General features: G+C 45.3%; 1 protein-coding gene and 1 pseudogene across 3 annotated transcripts in view; both read right to left on the bottom strand.

Moving 5' to 3' along the window:
* The window catches only part of Tcf7l1 (transcription factor 7 like 1), a 211,042-nt gene that overhangs the window by 42,766 nt on the left and 144,427 nt on the right, over positions 1 to 23,849 (bottom strand). The gene's annotated exons all lie outside the window — the stretch shown is intronic.
* LOC115071572 lies at positions 13,241 to 13,419 on the bottom strand (annotated as a pseudogene).

The following is a 23,849-nucleotide window of genomic DNA, read 5'->3' as shown; positions in this document are numbered from 1 at the left end:
TTCTTATGTCAAGCCCAGTTTTTTTCAGCACGAAGAAAGCAGTGAGTCCCTTATAAGGCCAGCCCCACCATTAGCCTGGAGGTCATTGCTCATGAGTGGAACATGTTGGTGAACATTCAGGGATGTGTCGCTGAACTTTGGTATGTGAGCAAATTAAAACTGGTTTCTCAAGCTCTATCTAGGCTCATTCAATGGGACACTTAAAGCTCAGCTCCTGACCAACCTATCACTGCTGGGCATCGGTACATAATGAGGATGCACATACAGCCTGGTTCAGCTACCTTCTCCTGGGAAGGCAAAGTTCTGGGCCTATGAAGTATTAATGGTGGCTGAGCACAGTGACAGCTATTCCCGTGGTGCTGTCCGTGATAAAAGGGCTCTTTGAATATTCAGAGATTGAAAAGACCTATAGTAGATGGCACTGATTTGGATTTACATATGATACCGTGTTCTGTGACTCATATACAAAGCAGACGGGTAGTTTCCAGTCTCATGGAATCTGGTGGAGGACTAGCAGTGTGCTACTGTGGTTCACAGTAAAGTAGAGTGAGGCTGTGGTTTAGAATGTATCTTTCTGTTTGCTATTTTTTTTCTTTTTAAAAAATATTTATTATTTTTATTTTATGTGTATGAGTGTAATGCCTGCATGTGTGTGAGTGCACCCGTGTTGTGCAGTGCTGCAGAGGTCAGAGGAAGGCGTTGGATTCCCCTGGAACTGGAGTTAAGGACGGTTTGTAGCCGCCATGTGGGTGCTGGGAATCAAATCTGGGTCCTCTGAAAGAGCAGTCAGTACTCTTAACTGCTCAGCCATCTCTCCAGCCTGTTTGTTATTTTTCTGTGTGTGTGTGTATATGTTGGCCTATATGCACATGTGTCTATGGGTATACTCGCCCATGTATGGAGGACATTGGGTATTCTGTTCTATCACTGTCCCACCTTACTCCCTTGAGACAGGATATCTTATTGACCTAGGCCGACAGCTAACAAACCACAGGGATCCTCCTTTCTCTGCCCTCTATGATGCTGGTGGTAGAGGGTGGTGTGTGTGTGTTCATATATACTTTAAAAAATATATTTTATTTATTATTTTATTATTTTATGTGTACGGGTGTATTGCCTGTATCTGGGTAAGTGCACCGTGTCATGCAATCCCCAAGGAAGACAGAAGAGGCTGTCGGATCCCCTGGAACTGGAGTTATGGACAGTTGTTAGCTGCCATGTGGGTGCTGGGATGCGAACCCCAGTCTTCTGCAATAACAGCCGGTGTTCTTAACCGCTGAGCCATCTCTCCAGCCCCCATACATAGCTTTTTAAAAATTATTTTTAATTTCATTTATCTTTATTTTATACATATGTATGATGTGTGTGTGGCCATATGCTGTGGCATACCTGCTTGTAGAGGTCAGAAGACTAGTTATTAGAGTCCATTCCCTCTTTCCATCTTTCCATGGGTTCCCAGATTGAAGTACCTCCAACTCTGCCCCTTCCTCCTCCTCCCCTCCCTCTCCGTTCCTTTTCCTCTTAATATGGGTGCTGGGAATTTGCTTGTGGAGTGAGTGCTCTTACCCACTGAGCATCTCCCTAGCCCTATATAAGGATGATTCTATTCTATTTTCACACTGTTTTCATTGGAACAGTTGTTGAATTCTCTCAGCAGTCACCAAGTCATGTGATTTCTCTGATTTGATTCATTCATGAGATGCATGCATAGTAACTGATTTTCCTACAGGAGAGCACCTTTGCATTCCCCAGGTGAACCCTACTCAGTCATGGTGGTTTGCTCCTTCTTGTACTATACTGTGGGATGCTGATCAAGCACTTTACAACTTTCAACTCCACATTCCTAAGTAAGGGTGGACAAAAGTTGTTTTGTTTTTGGTGACATCTGTAACAAGTGCTGCTATCAGTGTTATTCTGGCTTTATCGGATGGGTGCTGTGTCTCTTTTCCTCAATGTTCTGTGGTCCCTTTCTGGTCCGGGGCTCCTTCCAGAATCCTCCCTGGTTTGAGCACTTGGCCAGGTGGGTTGTTTCTGCTGCACTAGGGACTGGGGAAGGGTCTCAAGGATGTTCACACTAGAGGCTAGAGCCCTTTCCTGCAGGGAGGCAGAGACCAGTCCTACACGATCTCCACTCTGCTTGGAGACCTTGCAGCAGATTAATTGCAGCTGTGCCCTGGAATTTCCCCAACACACAAATCTTCATGATGTAAAACAGCTGGGAGGAAATCCCAGCATGCCCTGGACAGAGGCAGAGCTGCCAATGAGCTACGGAGATTAACCCTCAGGTTCCCAGAAGGCAGTGAGGTCCTCTTCACCAGACAGGCCCACCCTGGCTCACCCCAGCTCTATGTGGACAGGATTCCCAAGCATGCCCACAGTCTCCCTGTCCCAATGTTCTCAGAGAACAAAGCTAGAACCCTCTTGAATAAAGTCTAAGGATTCTTCCTCTAAGGATGCCAGGGCCTCTGCCACCAGGAGAACCCCAAGCAGATGACTTCAAGCACAGCAACATTGGCCTCTCAAAAGGCCTCTCTTTCTTTCTTTCTTTCTTTCTTTCTTTCTTTCTTTCTTTCGTTCTTTCTCTCGTTCTTTCTCTTTCTTTTTCTTGCTTTTCTCTTCTCTCTCTCTCTGTCTCTCTCTCTCTCTGTCTCTCTCTCTCTCTTTCTTTTTTAAAGACAGCGTCTCACTATATAGCCTAGGCTGGTCTCTACCTCACAGTGATCCTCCTCCTCAATCTCCCAAGTACAGGTATTACAGGTTTGCTCCACCATGCCCTGACTCCCCCCACATACCTGGTGTGTGTGTGTGTGTGTGTGTGTGTGTGTGTGTGTGTATGTGTAGGAGCAAGTGTACACAGAGGCCAGAGGTTAACCTTGGGTGTTGTTCCTCAGGAGCTGTCACCTTGTTTTTTGAGGTCTCTCACTAAGATTTGGGCTGGCTAATTTGGCTAGGTTGGATGGCCAGTGAGCTCCAGGGATCTACCCATCTCTACCTCCCTAGTGCTGGGATTATATGCACTGGCCACCAAGCCAAGTTTTGATGTGGGTGTTGGGGACAGAAATTAGGTCTTTGTGCTTGCCCAGCAAGCACTTTCCCTAGTGAGCCATCTCTTCCTCTCCTCCTCTTCCTTTCAAAGGTACTTGTTAACATAAAGTTGTGGTACAACTGGAAACTGTGGGGAAAAATTGATCATTTCCTCTATAGTAGGAGAGCCAATGGCTCCTCATCAAAGTACTATAGCCGCTTTGGAAGTTGTACAAAATACTCACCAATCAGACCCTCCTTCCTTAAAACCCTTCCCTGGTTGGCTTCAATGGTCCAGGATAAAACCAGCAGCTCGGTGCTAACCTATCTTCAGGCTTCAACCCTCACTGTCTCATCATCAGCTGTACTCAAGTACTTGCTACAAGAATACAGAATATGCATGCTATATTGCTTTGCTGGTCCCCAGCCTGTTTTATCTTTTACCTGTGGGGAAATCCATTCCAAGCCCAGACCCAAGGCTACCTCTGACAACACACTCACTCCAACTGGGGCAGCTGTGCTTGGTGTTCCCATGGGACTCACATGGTGGTATTATCATTTGCATACTCTGTCCTCCTCAAAGGTCATGCCTGCACCCCAGTTTCTCACTCAGAAACAAGCAATTATGACAGGATGAATCCCTGCCAATATCAGTTACTTTTCTCATGGTTGTAATAAAATACCTGACAGAAGCAACCTAAGGGAGGAAGGACTTAATTTGGCTCACAGTTTTGGAGGAATTTCAGTTCATCACTGGTGGGGAAGGCACGGCAGAGTCCATGGCAAGAGGCACATGTGGCAGAGTTCACTATGGCAGGAGCATGTGGTAGAGCTCTTAACATTTATCTCTCTGAGACGGGACGTAGGGTACAGACTAGAATCTGAGGTGCAGAGAACCTTCAAGGCTCAGTGACATAGCTCAACCAAGTAGACCGCATGTTTCACATTCAAACCGTAACAGTAATCATGAAGAACTGAAAACCCTGACCCACTTTGTCCTTATGGAGTGTGCTAAACCCCGGGTTCCACATCTATATTTTATTTTATTTACTTAGATTTATTGTTGTTGTTGTTTGAAGACAGGATCTCATTGTAGCCCCGGTTGGCCTGGAACTGACTATGTAGATCAGCCTGGCCTTGAGTCTCACAGAGATACACCTGCCCCTGCCTCCCGAGTGCTAGGACTAACGGTATGTGCCACCACTCCCCAGGTTCTACATCTGTAACTGGGTTAGACTGCCTCATGCTGTGTCCTTTGGAGATATGGTTTGTATGTAAGGAAGTCTATTTCACTCCTCAGCAATTAATCTTCACTAGTGAATGACTTGTTCTCATAATATCTGGCTTAGGATTTGAAGGGGCATCATTGGAATCTGTGTTGCTCCACTCTGCTGATTCCTGGAGGCCTATTTAAGACCCTTTATTTAGGCAGGGGTGTTGGTTCACATCAGTAATCTGAACACCTGGGACATTGAGGCAGGAGGATCACCTTGAGTTCTAGGCCAACTTGGGCTATATATAGAGTGAGATCCTATTTCAAAACAGGCCTATGTGTACACACATGGGTGGGGGGGACAGAGAGAGAGAGAGAGAGAGAGATCCTTTATGTTGTGCAAAAATACACAGAAATGCTCTAAGTTTGAAAACATACCAACCTGAGCAGTCTCAGCATCAAGGAGATGGAAACACCTCCCCAAGTATGAAAAGATATTTAATTTTCTGAAACCACTGAAGAGTAAACAAAAGATCTATCATTACACAGTCGTACACCCCTTATTTTCTTTTATAAAGTGAGTGTTTAAGCATTTTCATAAATTTAGTAGATGGCACTCAATCCCAAACACAGCCTCTTTGTTCTATCAGAGTGCAGAAGACAGGGCTCCTTCCTGAGGTGGGTGGACAGATGAGCCCTTGTACATAAATTCCACTGATGAGCCCGCAGTACTCTATAGTAAGCTACTTCTGAAGTTAATACAGCAGAAAATTTTTTGTGGAAAACTAATTTTTATTGATTTTATTTTTATTTTCAGACTTTGGAGTCTGGAAAGATGACTTAGCAGTTAAGAGTGCTTATGGCTCTTCCGGAGGACCTGAATTTGGTTCCCAGCACCCACATCAGGCCTGTATCTCTAGCTCCAAGGATCTGACAACCTCTGACGTCTCTGTAGGTATCCACATTCACTTGGCATACACTCATACAGATAAACACTCACACACATGAATAAAAAAATAAGTCATTTTAAAATATCAGACTTTTATAATGTTTTAAACCAACAAGATGGCTTTTTCCCCCTTTCTCATTCATCACAGGGCTTAGTCAAAAAATATTTTTGAAGCTTTACCCACCTCATGCATTGGCAGCAGACAGACTCCAAAAATATTCCAGGACTGACTAGTGAGCTCAACAATAAACACACACAAAGGCAGGCTGGTAAGGTTCAGTTTCTTTATAAATACTTGGATACGCCACCTTGCCCCATGTGACCTCAGTGTTCACTGCTCCTATTCCAGAGACTCTGTAGTCTTGCCTACCAGAGCTTAATCAAAGGTTTGTTTTAGAAAGCTGGACCTCTCTGAAGGAACAGCAGAGCACCAAGGTCCCAGGCCCCTTCTAACCTGTCTAGATCCAGCCATCTCATCTACAAACCAAGAGTATGTATGGTACTTCATCAATCTAAAGGCAGGGTCTAGACCAGATGGCCTGCTGGGGGAGAAAAAAAATCAAATGCAGCTGTTTGTCTAAAAACAAAGACTCTGCCTGGGGTGCTCAGTAAATGTGGAGACAGGAGGCCAGGTTGACTTCCAATTACAAGCTGCATATCTAAGGGATCTTGCCTCTCAGAACCTCGTGTTTTTCAAAAAACATATTTTATTCATTTTTATTATATATGTATGAGAGTTTTATCTACATGCATGTAAGTGCACCTGTGTCATACAATGCCCATGGAAGCCAGAAGAGTGTTAGATCCCTTGGAACTGGATTTGCTGATGGTTGTTAGTCACCATGTGAGTGTTGGGAACTTGAACCCAGGTCCTCTGTATGAACAGCTAGTGCTCTTAACTGCTGAGACATCTCTCCACTTCCAGAACCTCTGTTTCTTGTCTATAAGGAACACCTACCACCCTGCAGGTGTGGCACTCACAAGAAAAGGACCAAGGAAATGCTAGGCACTAACAGAAAGAAATACAGGAAGTGGGGCTGGCAAGATGGTCCAGTGGGTAAAGGCCAACCAGAGTTTGATCCCTGGAACTCATATGGTAGAAGGTGAGAACCAAATTCCACAGTTGTCCTTTGACTGCTATACACATGGCTCCCCCTGACCCCTGCTCAAAAAAAGTAAAAAATGAAAAAGAAAAAAGAAATATGAGAAATGATGTCACTTTCTTCTCATCTTTCAGCTACTGGGGAGACTGAAGCAAGTCAACTGAGCCCAAGAGTTCAAGCCCAACCTGTGTGACACAGCAAAATCCTGTTCCAAAAGACAGTGAATGAAGGGATAAATGGAAAAAGAACTCTGCACTGAGTCACTCAATTTCAGCTATTTTTGTTCACGGAACCAACAGCCTGCACTTTGCATAGGGGTAGGGGAAGAATTAGTAGAGCTTGGGAAGTCACCCATTTAGAAATGGTGTTTATCTATATAAGGTCTCATTGAGTGGTGCCCCGATGAATCCATAACAGTTGCTTTCTATGCAAAAAAGTGAAGGCCAGCATCAAATCTGTTGTGCAGTCTTGTGGTAGCAGTGATGTAAATAACAGGTTTCGAGGAACCATGGTGAGTCTCTATAAGCAGAATTGGGGAATGATGCTAATAATTGACCTGGTACCAGGTGGCTGCTCACACAGTCTGTGGGCAGGAGTGGAGAGGGTTCTCTGGTCCATCCTGACTTGCTGGAACCATTGGCTCTATCCAGAGATGGCTGGAAAGCTACACATTTGGTGCTCGGCTGACGTGGGTCCGAGGGGATGGAGAGCAGGACACTAGGCCAGAGGTGTCTTTCTGACATCTGTGTGCTCCTTTCAGAAGCAGCAGGGAGAACTCTGCCTCAGAGTTCTGTGCATGGCCACTCTGATGGCCTTGACCAAGGAGACCCCTGGAACAGAGCCCTAGGCTTAAAATAAGAAGGCCAGTTGGATGTGGTGGCACACATCTCAACAGTACGGAGGAGAGGCAAGAAGACCAAAAGTTGAAGGCCAGCATGGGTTACATACTGAGATCCCCCATCTCAAGAATGAATGAATGAATCAGATAAAGCCAATGCCAAACCTGCTTCCGGGTCCTTATGTCTGGAGCCTAGAGCTTTCTAGGTCCACTGAATATTCAGTTGCCTCTTCATCGCTTTCATTTTGGGTTTGCTGAACCTGGGCAGTTTCTGCACTCATGAAGGTGCCACAGAGAAGCATCTACATAATAAACCTAGCTTTGGGTGTGTGGGGCCCCTCTTGTCTTAAACTGAACTCTGACTACCCTCATCACCTCTCCCTGTGGCCCACATCTTACTACTGTTGCACCAAGGTGTCAGCACTCTCTCCCCTCGGATGAGGTGACCTGCCTTGGCCCAATGAGTATAGAACCATCCACTGGCCTCTGCTCTGACCTGCACATACAGCCCCGACCTTATTCTCTCAGCAATACAGGAGAGCGCTGGGTCCATATCTGCTCCCACTGAGCTGCCTGGTTCAGGGTGACAGTTCATGGTGTCTACCATATCAAAGTGCTATAATTCATGGTCACAGTTCACAGTCAAGTCAGTTTTTCTGTTCTTACAATGAGCACTCTCTGACCTCCATGAACGCTCATCACTTTGCCCCTGCGTGAATACAGTAGTCACAGGACACAGTTCTAGTTGCGAGGAAAATGTCTAGTGCAATGTACATCATACATTTAGGTTTTGAGCAGTCAGCAGCACTACCAGCACATAGGGTTGAGTTTACTTCCCCACACTCCCGGTCACACAGGGCTATAAAACTTCCTCATTTTTACCAAACCACAGGTGAAAAATAGTACCTCACTGCATTTCAACTGCATCCATTGGAGGCTGGGAGTCAGCATGTGTACAAGGTAGCATTTTGAAGGAGAGAAAGAAGAGTGGCATAGAGGAATACGTGTGTCAGGAAGAGCAACTGCTGGTGGTGAGCTGGGCTGGGACCTCAGAGCAGAGGCCTATGTAGCTCCTCACAATTGACAAAGGACCCTGCAACCTCTGCTATGTTGACCTTCACTCAGGGGGAAGAGCACAGATATGACAGGTCCTGAGGGCTGAGGCTGTGGGGGGTGTGAGAGAAGAGGAAGGGGGAGGGGAGGGAGGGAAGAAGGGAGAGGAGAGGAAAGGGGAGGGGGGAGGAGAGGAGGGAAGAGAAGATGAAGAGGGGGCTCTAAGTAGGATAGAGAAGGGGAAGGGGAAGGGAAGAGGGAAGAAGAGAGGAGGGGAAGGGAAAGGGAGGTGAGGGCAGAGGATCCACACAGGGGGGACTTCCTCAGCCCTCCAGGTGGGTGTCCCTCTGCTGTATGCGCACTGCAGATACTCCACTGACTCAAGGCCATGGAGGGCTGCCCCATGCTGTGATCCTCTTCTAGGCCTGTGCTTAGCAGGCAGCTCTGGGGAGAAACATTTCCTGCCAGAAGCTCTCTTCTCCCTTCTCCCTGTAGAAGTTTAACAGTTTCCGGGTGCCTTCTGTTTGATCAACTTATAAACTTAAATAAATGTCTTAGACAGAGTGTTCAAGAGAAGAGTCAGTCATGGAATCTGGGCAGACACTCACTGAAATGTCACCACTGAGTTCTAGCATTTCAGGCAATTTGTTTTATTTTTCTACTTTTTCCTTCACCCGCATTTTTTTTTTTCAACAGCGCAAGTATTATATTTTAATAACAGGAAGCAAAGCTATTAAAAGTAACACTAGATTAATAATTTTCATCCCCAGTTTACTCAACCAGGAACCTCAAAATCCACCCTAGTGTCTTAAAAAAAGTTTTGTTTTTTTAAGTCTGGTTCTCACTGTAGCTCAGCTGACCTGGAATTTGCTATGTAGAACAGACTGGCCTTGAATTTAGAGATCCACCTGCTTCTGCCTCTGTGGTGTAGTGCTGGGATTAAAGGTGTGTGCCACCACACCTGGTCCCTCTAGTGTCTTTAGTTGCTTCCCACCTCCCACTGGCAACCAAGTCCCAGGATTCTAGACACTTCTGAAGTCCCAGTCCTCCCTGTCTGGCACTGGGCCACTGCAGCAGTCTTCTGGAGAACTTTGGGGTAGCAACCTATTTTTGTTTGTTTGTTTTCTTTTTAGGCAGGGTCTCGTGTGTCACAGACAGGCTTCAAATGTGCTAAGTAGCCAACGATGACCTTCAAGTTTGGATCCTCTTGCCTCTGAGGGATTACTGACATATGCCATCATGCCAGGTGTTGCGGTACTGGGAATGGTAAGCAGGTCATTGTGCAGGCTAGGCAAGCACCTACCAACTGAGCTGCATCCCCAGCCCTAATGACCTGGTTTGAAGGGAGCATGTAGCAGGGCTGTGAAATGCATTGTCAGTCCCTTTGCCCCAGACGGACTAAATGGCAGTTGTCTCAATCAAGGAACAGGGTAGTTGGTGAAGATGAAAGGGTCGCAAATCCTTTCTCCATTGCCTTCACTGCCACTGTCCCCAGCCCACTTCTACCAGTCCATCCTTAGAAATAACCTTCCACTAAACCTCACCTGCACAATGCACCTCCTCCTCTCTGGGCTGGGGCCACCATACTATGATCAAATGCACCAAAAAGGACTAGATCGTGAGTCGAGGTGGGATCCAACATGGTGTCTCCCTCCAGAAAATGGAAGAAAACTGAAGCCAGCTAGCACACTAGTATGCTTGCTCCTGCGGTAAGACCAAGATGAGGGGATGGGCTATGGGCATCTGGCAGTCCAGGAAAACTAGCTGGACCTGGACCTACTGTATCATACCACTTCTGCTGCCACAGTCAAGTTTGTCATCAGAAGACTGGAGGGACTGAAGGGACCGTAGCAGCCATTTGAGACAGCCTCGCCCACAATGAATGGGTTCATGTACATAGCAACAACAACAAGAAAAGAAGAAAGAAAAAAGAAACTGAAATACTCTTCCAAAATATAAAACTAAACAGCTGGGCTGGAGAGACGGCACAGGGTGAGAGTGCTGGCTGTGCGAGCCTGAAAAACCAAGTTCCTCTCTGGAAACTCAAATCCCTATCTGCAGTCACAGCACTCCTACTGGGAGATGCGGAAGGGATGGGAGGCAGAGGGAGACAGAACTGCCTGGCAGCTAACAAACCTGGAGTATGCAAAACAAGAGAGACCTTGCCTCAACAAGGTGCAAGGACTCACTCCTGAAGGTGGTCCTCTGATTTCTTAGCAGACAGAAAAAGAAGCAAGTATTTTAAAAACCTAAATAAATAAAGCAGGAGGCTACTTCTTTCAGAACTGCCCATCAACCAATGTAGCTATGGTGACAGTTTCATGCAGAGCACTGTTAAATGTCTACCAAGCAGGTGGCCTGGGCCTGGTGGTTGGTGCCTGTACTCTCACCACTGTAAAGGCTAAGGCAGGAAGATTACTTGGGAGTTGGAGGCCAGCCTGGGCTCCACAGTGAGTTCAAGTCTAGCCTGGGCTACGGTTTGAGACCCCCATCTCAAAAAAAAATGTTTAAAGGTTGTGTATGAGCATGATACATGGCAGGGAAGATTTATTTAATTAAAATTTTTTATTTTATGTGTATGATGTTTTGCTTACATGTATGTAAGTGACCCATATCATGCAAAGCCATGTGGAGGGCATGACAACCCCAGGAACTGGAGTTTTAAGAATGATTGTTATTCATTCAGCCATGTGGGTGGTGGGAACCGAATCTGGGTCCTTTGCAAGAGTAGCCAGTGCTTTCAATGGCCGAACTGTCTCTCCAGCCCAAGCTGAGGAGATTGAAAGGTGCACACATAACTTCAAGGTAAGTCTGCAGATGACAGGGTCAGCAAAAGGGATCGCAGTAGGCAGGGGTCACTGTAGAAATCTTGGAAGTCTTCATTTAAGAGAGGACATCTGGGGCTGTGATGGCTCGTGGTTAAGAGCACTAACTGCTCTTGCAGAGGACCCAGGTTCGATTCCCAGCACCCACATGGCAGCTATGAACCATCCTTAACTCCAGTTCCAGGGGAATCTATGGCCCGCTTCTGACCTCCGTGGCGTGGCACAGCATGGGTGCACTCACATACATGCAGGCAATATACTCATACACATAAAATAAAAATAATAAAATATAAAAAAAGGGGGCATCTGAGTTGGATCTGCTGACAAGATAAATTTCAGTATTCATTTTACTTTTATAGATGTTTTATGGGATACAGGCAAACCCCTGGATATAGGTAAACCATGTTGAAGATGGGGAACAAGTTAGGAATGGTGGTACACACCTGTAATCACAGCATTCACAATGCAGAAGGATCACAAGTTCAATGTCAGCCTGGGCTACCTAGCCACACTCTTTCTTAGAAAAACCAAAGGAAAAATAAAATATTAAAAAGGGAAAACTGAGCCTGTCAGAAGCTCCTGGATACCAAGATCACCAAAAATAGTTGATGTTGGTATGAAAATACAGGGCTTTGGGCTTTTATGGATTAACTTAAAGGGTAATAGACATGATTTTTGATTTCTACAAGTTTCAGCATAACCCTGAAATCTTGGAACAGTATCTATGGGACACCAGTGTGGTATATCCCTCTCTGTGCTCATGGTAGACATTGCTAGTAGATCACCTCGCACTTCTTGATTCTACTTCATAAAGGCTCAGAGTGTGCAACACAGTACACAGTACTAGGAGGCTCTTAATGGTGGGTAAAAATGACTGTGAGGTGCTGTCATACTTACTCTCTGATTTAGACCTGAAGATAGATAATGTTTGGACCCCATGAACCTTTCTCTCCTGGCTGGCACAACGACGAAAACGTTCTTGGAAAGGGATGAGGGCTCCACAGAGAATGTATCTTCAGAGTCCATTGACCAAAAGCAGGCCTGGGAATTCTGAAGTTTATGGATTTTCCCTTGCGGGAGGAGGAGCTGGAAAACATCCCAGGTATTGAGGAGAAAGGAAGCAGGATCTGTGTGGAATCAATGGGGAACAGGAAGTGCTTATCGGGGCCAGTAAAACACACAACACAAAAGAACAATTAGGCAGAATGGAGCTGCCTCCCAAGCACAGAGCTCCAAGGACCCCTCAGAGCCTTCTCCACTGCCCCTGCCTGCACAGGGCTGGCCAAAGTCAACAGTCCCTGGGAGCCAAGAACTGTCCCTCTAGGGGTGGGCAGTCCCAGAGGAGGTCTCTGATTCCATAGGTGTGAGGACTCTGCAAAGAAAGGCCACACAAGCTACTTCTGAGCAGGGCCCTGCCAAAGCACAGCTTCCTACACCCCCCTTAATACACATGAGAACACGTGTGCACACGTGGCTTCCATCCTGTTAGGAAGAACAAAAACGAGTCTTCACTTACATTGAAGGGAGGACACAGGAAATGAGAACGAAGGACTAAGAAAGGAAGGTGGACACGCTGTAGAAATCAGCCTCTGTGCACGATCACAACTCGTGCTGCTGCCTCCTCAGTCCATAAAAGAGTGCTGTTCACAACGCAGTGAGTACCTGAAATGTTTATTCTAATAGGTATCAAAGCACCTAGTACACACAAGGTCCTGGGTTCAATCGCCACTACTGGAATAAGCAAACAAAACAAACAGCAAAATAATGGCTAAAGTATATATGCAATGTATATAGATATACACGTATGTTATTCTAAAATTTTGATTTCCTGGACATGTTACTCACAATGAAGCTCCATATTTTTTTAATTAAAAAATTACATTTTATTGACTTATTTTGTGTTGTACATGCACAACTTTATGTGTGCCACAGTGCACATGTGAAGGTCAGAGAAGAACTTGTGAGAATCATTTTCCCTTCCACCATGTGAGTCCTAAGATTGAACTCATGTCTTCACACTTGGTTGTAGGAGCCTTTACCCGCTGATCCATCTTGCTGGCCCCATATATATTTTGTTTGTTTAGAGACAGGGTTTCCCTAAGTCATCTGGACTAGCCTGGAACTCACTAAGTTCCCCAGGCTGGACTTGAATTTATAATACTACCTCCACCTCTTAAACACTGGGATTACAGTGCAGGTGTGCACCATCATGCCTAGCTCCTCCATTTTTTTTTCACACTCAGACTGCATCCTCATCAGTGGCAGGTGGCAGTTGCAGGGAAGCAACATCAAGGGCCAGCTTCACGCTCAGGAGAGGATGCTGCGTCTGCTCCTCATCGTTTCTGGTACTCTACACAGTCAGAGAAACTTCTCTAGTAACGGACTATAGAAATGATCCCTGAAAGCATAGTCTTTGCATCTCTGGTTTTTTTTTTTTTTTGTCTTTTTGAGACAGGGTCTCCCTGTAGCCCCAGCTGTCCTGGAACTCACTATGTAGACTGGCTGGCCTTGAACTCACAGAGATCTGCCTGCCTCTGCCTCCCAAGTGCTAGGACTACAGGCATGTGCCACGACGCCCAGCAATTGCATCTCTATTCTTAAAAAGAAAGAAGTGGGGGCTGGAGAGATGGCTCAGCAGTTAAGAACACTGGTTGTTCTTGCAGAAGACCTGGGTTCAAATCCCAGCACCTACATGGCAGCTAACAACTGTCCTAACTCCAGTTCCAGGGGATCCGACAGCCTCTTCTGTCCTCCTTGGGCATTGCATGACAGGGGTGCACTTACCTACATGTAAGCAATACACACATACACATAAAATAAAAGTAATAAATTTTTTTTAAAAAAGAAAAAAAGTGAATATATTCAAAGAATTGAGTAAATGGCATAGGTGGTATGTGGACAAGATAATATGAGTAAGTGACACTTGAGGATGGCTACCTAGCCACACACCAATGGCTACCCAGAGGCTACAGCACATTCTGGGTAAGGATAACTACGCACGAGAAAAAGTTCTGCACACAACCTCCAAAGTCTGCGTGTCCTGAGGCGGGAGGATCTCTGTAAGTTCCAGACCAGCCTGATCTACATGAAGTTTGAGTTCTAGGCCAGTCAAGGTTATATAGTGAGACCCTGTCTCAAATCTGCATGTCCTATGACACGCTGGTATTCCCTTCCCTAACTACTTCTCACCCAGACCCATCGACTTGCGAATCACTAGGTCAAAACCTCAGACGCCTTTCCTGCATTTGCTTCCTTTTGCTTTTTTCCATCTTGTCAATCACAAAGTCCCATCCAATGGCTGCCAAAGTACCTTTTCCATCTCTAGCCTTGACCTTGAGACGGCTTCCTAGGATTCTCCTTGCCTCAGTTCCTCCTAGGTTTACATTTCCCCTCTAAGCTTCTCAGGGACAGGAGTCCAATCTTATGCCTGCCTTGGTCTCCACAGCCCTGGGCACACACCACACATAGTTTGTGAGAGGTGCTTGGTGACCAGGGGAGGGGACTCCTCTCTGGAAATGTTTCTGCCAGTCTAGGTAGAAATGTATCCAAAAGCAATAGTGGCTATTCCTGGGGTTGGCCCTAGGTTGGTTGGCCTCTAGTGAAAGCAGTGAGGCTGGGGAAGGGGTGTTTCACTAGTAACTGGAGGTACACCAGCTGAGTAAGGCTCCATTAAACATTTATGGAGGGGCTAGCACGCCTTTAGTCCCAGCAATGGTGAGGCAGACGCAGGAGGATGTCTATGAGTTCCAGGTCAGCCAGGGCTACATAGTGAGAACCTACCTAAAAACAAAACAACCCCAAACCAACATTTATAGAGCTAGGCACCATGGTACAAACCTGTAATCCCAGAACATGGAAGGTGGAAGCAGGAAGCTCATGAGTTCAAGGTTACCCTGGGATATGTAGTGAGATGCTGTCTCAAAAAGCCAAGGGTAAACTAGGCACGGTAGTCCACTCCTAGCACTTGGGAGGCAGAGGCGGGTGGATCTCTGTGAGACCGAGGCTAGTCTGTCTACATAAAGTGTTCCAGGCCAGGCCAGGCCAACTAGTGCTATAGGGAGACTTTGTTTCAAAAAGACAAAACAAAAACCCAAGGTTTAGAGATGTAGCTCAGTGGCAGAGCATAAGGCTCTGGTTCAAATCCTAGCAATCCCCAATTAATGGCTTGATAATCTGCTTCCAAATATTTATTTTCCTCCATAGTTTTTATACTGATTACAAAATACAAACAAATGCAGTCATCTCTGCATCTGTGGATTCCACATCCTTAGCTTTAGTATCTGTCGGTTTCACCAACCATAGAACTTCTGACCTTGGGTTCAACTGACTGCAAACTGTAGTCAGAACAATGATGATTGTCTATATACAACACACACACACACACATGGATATAGTACACTGTGATGGTTTGAATAAAAATGTCCCCCATAGGCTCCAAGTATTTGGACATTTTGTCCCCACATGGAGGCACTGTTTTGGGAGGTTTTAGAAGGTGTGGCTCTCCTGGAGAAAGCAGGTCACTGGGGGTAGGCTTAGAGAGTTCTTAAGCCTTGCTGGATCTCCAGTTATGCTCTTGCTTCCTGTGCCTGTGTGATGATGTGAGAGCTTAGCTTCTGCTGCTCCTGTTGCAGCCACCTCCAGCCACCCTGCCTCCCTGCCATGATGAACTGTAATTCCCCTGGAGCCGTAACCTCAGATAAACTCTTCCTTCTATAAATTGCTTTGGTCAGTGCTTCTTATCACAGCAATAGAAAAGTGACTAATACATACACCAACTATTTATATATCATTTATGTTAATTATTTAAAATAATCTAATTAGGGACTAGAGACATGGCTCAGTGGTTAAAAGCACTTGCTGCTCCTGCAGAGGACCAGAGTTCAGTTCCCAGCACCCACATAAGGCAGCTTACAACTGCCTGTAACTCCAGTTCCAGATCTGATACTCTCTTCTGGTCTCTGCACACACAAAGATGCAAGCACACACATATATACATAAATAAAATAAACAAAAAATTTAAAAAGTGAAGGACAGAATAAAGGAAAGCACAGATTTCTTTTTAAATTTTTTTTAAAATTTAAAAAAATTTTATTTTTTTATGTGTGTGAGTATATTGCCTGCATGCACATAGGTGCACCTGTGTGGTGCAGTGCCTGCGGAGGTCAGAAGAGGGTGTTGGATCCCCTAGAACTGGAGTTACAGACGGTTCTTAGCCTCCATGTGGGTGCTGGGAATGGAACCTAGGTCCTCTGCAAGAGCAGCCAGTGCCCTTAACCACTGAGCCTTCTCTCCTGCACCCTTTTTAAAAATTTTTTTTTAAGTTTGCATGTGTGTTTTGCCTGCATGTATGTAACTGTATCATGTTCATACAGTGCCTATGGAGGCCAGAAGAAGGATTCAGATCCCTTGGAACTAGAGTTACAGACAGCTGTCGACTACCATGTGGATCCTGGGGACCGAACCAATGTCCTCTGTGAAAGCAGCCAGTGCTTTTAACCATCTCTCCAGTCCTCAATGCAGAGATTTCTTTAAAGATAGCATTTGCTGGCTGGTCCCCTCTGCCAAGCTAATTCCATGTGTTATTTTATTTCATCCTCACAGCCTTATAAGTTGGTGCTTTTATTATCCCCATTATAACAGACGAAGGGACTATGCCACAGAGAAACTGAGTAACTTAAGCCCAAAGTCATATCTTATCCAAAGACCACACTCAGCTGGGCATGGTGGCACACGCCTTTAACCCCAACACTCAGGAGGCAGAGGCAGGCAAATCTTTGTGAGTTCCAGGCCAGCCTGGTCTATGCAGTGAGTTCCAGGCCAGCTGGGGCTACAGGGAGACCCTGTCTCAAAAAGACCAAAAAAAAGAAAGAGCACATTCAGCCCTTTCGGTACACTAGTGCTAGAAAAGAACACAGACCACCATTCCTGCAGCCCATCCTGGCGTACCTTAGATAAGGGCATTTAGACAACAGGAGAGCCATCCCACTATGGTCACAGAGGTCACTAGCAGAGATGGGATTGCAACAACCAAGATGTTCTGGGCCCCAACTGTGGAAGAGCTACAACAGAACAGGTTATTTTTCAGAATCCACAAACTACAAGGACGAATGTAAAAATAATTGGAACGGGATAAAAACTATTAATGCAAGCAAATCAGTATTATGAATGCCAATCTGCAGAAGTCATAACACACTCAACAAAAGAATATTTGTGTCATTCAAGATGTTATTATGGCCAAACCAGAAGGCATTTTAGTGTGCTTAACAGCTCCATACTGCCCCCTGGTGGTCTGTGTGTGCCCACTGGGAGCATGGTAACTAATGACTATGGCGAACAAAGGCCCCAGGCAAGCAAACATGCCATTCTGAAAATCCCAGCAGGCAGTCTGGTGGGTCAGACAGCAGAGATGTTCTAAACTGGGCACCAAGCCATCCAGGAAAATCTCTAGGCTCCACTCCCACTTGTTTGTAGAATATGAGATAAAGAAGTTATGAATTCAGTAATGAGTTAACTACTTTTAGCCTGTCAAGTTGGCAAAGGCCTCTTTTTCCCTCTTTAATTACCATGGGCACTTTTTTTTTCATAACCTGTTGGTGGGAGAATAAATTAGTCAGTCCTTTATTGTGCAATTTGGAGGTATGTATCAAGTCTTCCAAAGGCTTACCACCTCTAGGAATGTATCCTAAGGAAATAATTAAGGATGTGAGCAAAATACAGCTGCAAGAATGCTCACTGGAGCCATCTGCACTGGCTGAAAAATATTAAACACTGTGTGCTACAATGATATTTGAATTTATGGAGTAGGTGAATATTTTCGGTTGTGCAAAGGTGTTTACTGTACACTCTTAAGTGGAAAAGCAGGATATCAAGTAGGTACAGAGCTCACTTTTGTAAAATAGTACCTTTTAAAAAATGTACTTAATTTTATTTAAAGATAGTTTTGATTTATTTTTATTTTATGTGTATGAGTGTTTTGTCTGCATGTATGCAAGTGGACCCTGTGTGCAATGCCTATAGAGGTCAGATCCTCTGGAACTGGAGTTATGGACAAGGTGTGGGTGCTGTGTCCTCTGCAAGAACAGCCAGTGCTCTTAACCACTGAGCCATCCATCATTCCAGCCTCATAAAATGGCATATATTCATGGAAGAGCAATTTGGACAGACACTTTGAGGTGAGTTGAATTTATCTCTGGATAGCAAGGTTTGACTATCTTCTTTGGCTAATATATAAACATTATTATATATGCATTCTATGTATTTTTTTTAAAGAGACAGCGTGTTTCACTCTGCAGTCCTGGCTTTCCTAGAACTCACTATGCAGACCAACCTAGTGCTTGGATCCTCTGCTTTGGTCTTCCAAGTGCTGGGATTATGAGTATAAGCCTCCTCCATGCCCGCTTATGTATTGCTTTTAAAATGTAAAAACAAGGGCTAGAAAGTTGGCTCAGTGGTTAAAAGCATTGGCTGCTCTTGCAGAAGACCAGGGTTTGAATCCCAGCACACACATATTGGCTAAACAACCATCTGTAACTCCAGTTCCAGGGGATCTGACACCCTCTTCTGTCCTCCGCTGGCACTGTATAACACAGGTACATTTACATACATGCAGGCAATACACTCAAACACATAAAAAAGAAGAAGAAAACAACAACAACAAAAAACCAACCCAAAGAAAAATCAGTAAAGTCTGATTTCTAGCCACTCGTTCCAGAATTTCCAAATGTTATTGCCCTTTGAATGGTGCCTTGCCCTGACCCTAACCCTAACCTCTGACTCTTCCCTGTAATTCCCACTAGACCTTGAGGAGGCATAACCCCAGCTATTTGGAAATCTCCATTGGGCCTGATCAAGATGCACTTTGACTAGTAGTTCTGTGACTGCCAGGCGCACAGGCTCCTGGGCTGGGGACCAGTTCACTCCACAGACCCTGCCTTTGTTCCCTCCTCCTGCCCTTTCCCTTCCATGATTGAATACAGAGGGACCCATTGCCGAAATTCTCCATTTGATCCACTTTGATTTCTCTATTCCATCAAGTGCTTAAAGGCAGGGGTACCTATACCATTCATACATGAGAGTTAAATAAACTTGAAACCTCTCTCCCAATTTCCAGCTGCTTTTCAGCTTCTTGCTATAAGCAACTTAGTCCCATACAGACTCATTAAAAGCCAATGTTGATCCAGTGTTTTAATGTCCTATAAACCAGGACCCAAGGTCACCCTGACTATTGTGCAAACGTTGGTGATAATGTTGTCCTTTCTTTCCTTTCTTTCTTTCTTTCTTTCTTTTTCTTTTTTTTTTTTTTTTGTCTTTTTGAGACAGCATCTCTCTGTAGCCCCAGATGGCCTGGAACTCACAGAGATCCTCCTGCCTCTGCCTCCCAAGTGCTGGGATTAAAGGCATGCACAACCACGCTGGTGGCTTCTCCTTTCTTTTCCTCACCTCCCACATCTGATAGAATACCAAGTCCTGTCATTCTAATTCTGGATTGTCAATCAAGCCACCTGTCTTATATCTCCTTATGATCACTCTGAAACTCTTAATAAAGACTTTTAATAAAACCTCCTGGCGTTCCTGCACAAGTTAGCCTGTCTTTCTACTGCTGACTATGCCAGAAACTCTCTTCATTCCTCAATGCTGCAGAAAAATATCCTCCTACCCATCCCAACCCCAGCACGCTGTGACCTTGTTCAGGCCATCTCCATTTCTCAGTGTGCTAAGCATTTACCTATTTATGTGCACAAACCATTTGCCAAAAGATTGCCATGCATTTTCTAGGGGCTGAGCCATGCACCACAATGGACTATTTGATCACTTGGCCAAAGTGAAGGTAATGGATCATAGCTCTCCTGAGTTGCATCATAACACACACACACACACACACACACACACACACACACACACACACACTTCTTTCATACCAAGTGGCACCTCTGCTATTTCTAGAGTTCCAGCCACTGCCCTTGGGAAGGCAGTAGGTGATATCTAATGCTACTCTCTTAATTCCCCATCTTTGATGTGGATGCTCTCTTCATCTCTGAACCTTGATCTCTGAGGAGTATCCTGCAGTACTCAGGTGGAAGATTTACTCAAAGGTTGTATTAAACACCAACTCTTGGGGCCACAGCTGGCACTCTTGTTGCTTCAGATAACCCAAGAAGCCCTGTGGTTCCCTGGAGTTTCCCAGATATATAATGGCCCTTTCTTCCACGTGGCTTGATCTCTTTCAAGATCCTGAGAGCAAGTCTTCCTGGGAGACATCGAACCTGGATCTTTAACGAGTCCTTAATGAGACTCTTGGGAGTCATCCCCACCCTGGTCTCAAGGCAGGCTCTTCCTTCCAAACTGGCAGATTCCACAACCAGCAGGCGCCTTCCCCCTTATTCCGTTTGGCTTGTCAGAGCCCCTGGGACCAGAGGGAATTCCTCAGGAGAGGAAGCCCTAAGTCTACATCCTGTTCTTTTTGGCTGTGACAACATCCACTTCTACTCAGCCTCATAACTTAGGCTGCCTTTGGGTTATAGTTAAAGCATGCCTTCCTGTCCTTATAACCTCTGTCAAGACACATAGGTGTTGGCAGAATTGTTCATAGCCTCCACTTCACTAAGTGCTCCTTCACACTCACTGTCCGGGGAGGTGGTGACAGCAGATCTTCAGCAAGTTGGTTCCCTGGACCCAGTGCTCACGTGATTGTTAATCACAACCCCTCCGAAAATGTCCTTTCTCTTCATGAGTGTATGAAGAGTGGCCATTGGAGGTAGGCAATCAGAGGTTTGACCTGTGCGATACACCTTAATAGAAACCAAATATCCCCAGATACAGGTCTGTGGGTTTTCTGTTATTAAAGCTGACTTTTATGGTGGGCTGTAGGGGCTTAAATCATTCCACTAACATCATTGGAAATAAATTTTATAACTTGGACTTTGAAATATCACACACGAATATACCAGCAATCCTTCTGAAATAGTTGATAACTACAATGATGCTTATTTAAAAAATTTATGTCTATGAATGTAGGTTCACCCGTGTTGTGCAATGTCTGCGGGAGGTCAGAAGGGTGTAGGAGCCCCTGAAACTGGAGTTATAGATGATTTTTAATGCCACGTGAGTGCTGGGAATCAAACCCGGGTCCTCTGCAAGAGCAGCCAGTACTCTTAACCGCTGAGTCATCTCTCCAGCCCTACAATAATGCTTTGATTATACATTCAACTATTTCACTGGGAGTGCAAACCACACAGATATTAATTAGAAATTGCACAAAACTTACTAACAGGCAGTATCTCAAAGGAGGTGCCCAGGGCCCATCATGAACAGACACAGTACTGCAGGAAAGAGAATGATGAACAACTGCAGCAAGATCCTGGAGTCCCAGTAGACACCCCTGCATCCCAAAGTTGAGTTATCACTTTAAGGATGCTGCCACTTGTATGCTACCTGTCTGGTACAGAAAGGGCAAGGGCCATACTGAGCTTCCTGAAGGCAGTGGGGGAGTTTGAACAAGAGCCTTAACACATGTTCATTAAGACCATTGAACTATCTTCACATGGGTGGTAACAAATGGCCAGGCCCTCACCTCCACCCTACCCCAAAAGGTTTGTTTGTTTGTTTTTTGAGTCAGGGTCTTACTATGCAGCTTGATTGGCCTGGAACTCACTATGTGGAGCAGGCTGGCCTCAAACTCACAGAAACCTGTCTACTTCTTCCTCCAAAGTGCTGGGGGTCAAAGGCACGTACCTCTGCACTGGGCTAGAGATTTGAAGATATCTGTCTTTCTCTCTCTCTCTTGTTTTTTTTTTTCTTTCTGTTGTTGTTGTTGTTTTGTTTTTGTCTTTTTTGAGACAGGATCTCCCCCCAGCTGGAAACCAGGCTGGCCTTGAACTCACAGAGATTCACCTGCCTCTGCTTGGACTAAAGGCATGTGCCACAACCCTGGCTTGAAGATCTCTTTACATGTGTGCATGTGAAGGCCAGAGGCTGACATCAGGTGTTTTTCTTAGAGGCTTTCCACCCTATTTTTGAGACAGGGTTCCTCAGTGAGCCTGAGTTCATCATCAGTTGCTGGGTTATCTCCATCCCCAGGGCTGGGATTGTAGCATGTGTGCCTCCATGCCGGTGGATGCCGGAATTCAAACTCAGGTCCCCATCCTTGCACAGCCAGCACTTTACTGACAGTCATTTCTCCAGTCTCTCAGCAATTCTTTTTGTCTTCTGCTGACAGGAGTTATTGTCACACTATGACTGGAGCACCCTGCCAGAATCAATGGGGGTGAGTTTGCAGGGCCTGACCTCCAAGCATGCCTTAGCTCCAGGTGCTGTGATGAGCAGTCCTGGAAATGGAGATATGACGTAATCCTATAATTTGATACAGATCTTGAAAGGTCTGCTGGTGGCTCTGGGCATCCCCAGGAAGTTCCAGGAGGCCTTCCTTTCACACCTATGCAATTTCTGGTGCCCCAGTCACCAAGTTCTGGAGATTTCCTGAATAACCTGGAGTTTCTGTGGAGTCCATGCACGCGAACACGCTCAGTGCACTCTGCCCTCCTTCTTTCTTCTCTTCATTCAACATCCTCGAATTTCGGGCTCTCCACCAGCACTTCTTTGTCCATTGTTCACAAAAACGAATCAAGTCATGACTTGGGGCTTGAATTCAACTTAAAAAAATTGCATGGCTCTAAGGGTCTCCATCCAAGTTTTTCTCAAAAGATTATTCTCCAAGGAGAAAAGAAAACAAAACGGCCAAATCTCAAACATTTTTCAGTCTCTATTATCCCACGCCTCTCTTTACCCCTTGAGACACAATTTTCAATAGTAAACGGGGCTGAAGTTTGAGGGCACGGCCTAGAGAAGTTGTTTAATTTCTACCACTGAAGACAAATTCAGATTTTTTTCAGGCCAGATTTTCCCTCAGGCCAGCCCTCTGCTCTATGGGCCAAACCGCTGAAAGAATAAATGAATGTGAAAAATTTGCCTCACAGCAGCGAACACTAAGATTTTTTCTACAGATACACATTCCCAAGAAAACCTAACCCAAAGATAATCAAAATGAAAGCTGGGTTTATTGGTCTTGTTAAGGATTGGCTGCCTGATTTTCTTGGGGGTCTGAATTTGTTTACTCGAGGGGGAGGTGTTACTGACAGGGCAGTTTTAGAAAGTCAACACAGGCCCACGGAACACTGATCAGCTTGCCCGTCATTCCACAAATACTCATGGTGCACCCACTGTGCTGGAGCACTGTGTGGGGTGCTGTGGGTGACAGAGGACAATGTGGCTAGGGAGGTGGCCTTCTCCTAATAAAGGCAGGCAAGGCATATGTCCCCAGCAGTAACTGAGAGTTGGAGTTGGTGAAGGGTAAGAGGTGAGGTGAGATCTGAGCTGGACTTTGAAGTCCAGATGAGAACTCACATGGAGAAGGGTTCTGTGCTAAACTCCATGAACTTTTTCTTTGTTATCATTGTTATTTGAGGGGGGCGGGGGTGAACATGTGTGGGTGTACATCCTTGGGTGTTGTTCCTCAGGAACTGTCCATCATGCTTTTTATTACTCAAAGAGAGGCAATTTTTAACACGTTTTTCCAGAAATAACTTGAAGCAGGTTACATAAAAATATATATACAATGAAGTTTAAGGGGGAAAAATAGGAATAAGAAATCAAAGACCAAAGGATTTGCCAACATGGGGTCAACTTTGGTGGAATAATGAAGGTTTCTGTTAGCTCTGTTTTTTAAAAAATCCTATCGAGGCTGGGTGTGGTGGTGCACGCCTGTAGTCCCAGCACTTGGGAGGCAGAGGCAGGTGGATCTCTGTGAGTTCAAGGTCAGCCTGGTCTACACAGTGAGTTCCAGGTCATT

This window comes from Nannospalax galili, unplaced genomic scaffold (genome assembly GCF_000622305.1).
Source record: "Nannospalax galili isolate Female #2095 unplaced genomic scaffold, S.galili_v1.0 scaffold279, whole genome shotgun sequence".
NCBI lineage: Eukaryota > Metazoa > Chordata > Mammalia > Rodentia > Spalacidae > Nannospalax > Nannospalax galili.
The sequence above is the reverse complement of the archived record's forward strand: the minus strand, read 5'-3'. Positions and strand labels throughout refer to the sequence as shown.